Source organism: Microtus ochrogaster, chromosome 5 (assembly GCF_000317375.1).
Source record: "Microtus ochrogaster isolate Prairie Vole_2 chromosome 5, MicOch1.0, whole genome shotgun sequence".
NCBI lineage: Eukaryota > Metazoa > Chordata > Mammalia > Rodentia > Cricetidae > Microtus > Microtus ochrogaster.
This window is the reverse complement of record NC_022012.1, coordinates 77,265,835-77,266,587: the sequence shown is the minus strand read 5'-3', so window position 1 is coordinate 77,266,587 and position 753 is coordinate 77,265,835.

The window sequence follows — 753 nt, the reverse complement described above, 5'->3', positions numbered from 1 at the left end:
GTTGGCTCTTCTGCCTGGCAAGGCCTGAACATGGCAGCTGCTCTGCTCTGTCAGCTGCTGCCCCGCCTCCTGTTTGGGATTCTCAGGGCTGCATTTTTCTTCCCCATCTCTTTGTCTTGCAGCCTCTCCCTCCACTGCTCCTGCCAGGCCCTACAGCTCGGCCAGACTTCCCTTCCTGTGATTTTGATCTCCCAGCACCGAGCTTTTCCCGCTGAGCATCCCAGCTGGGGTTCACCTGCCGCCACGGGCTCCCCACTCTCCACCTGGACCTCTCTCTTGCTCTCCTTGCTGCATCTCGAGCACTGTGCCCTGCCGTCTCAGCTTATGTTACCTTGTCCCTCTTGCCCCTGCACTGGCCTCTGTCACCCTGTGGTGGTCTCCATGTTCCCCATCTTTTGTTCTTTTTGTTTTTACTATGTTTTAATTACGTGGTTGGAGCAGAGAGGTGTGTGCACACGGGAGCAGGGCCTGCAAAGGCCAGAGGTGATAGGTCCTCCTGGAGTTGACGCTACAGGCCACTGTGAGCCACCCAGTGAGGGCGCTGGGAAAGGAACTGGGCCCCTTGAAGGAGCAGTGCAGGCGCTTACCCACGGAGCCGTCTCTCTAGCCCCTTGAAGGAGCAGTGCAGGCGCTTACCCCCTGAGCCGTCTCTCTAGCCCCTTGGGCCTCATCTCCCTCACTCCTCTCAGATTCTCTCTGCGGCTGCTGTCATACAGGTGCTCACGGTACTGACTTTAGTCAGAGGGATGCTGG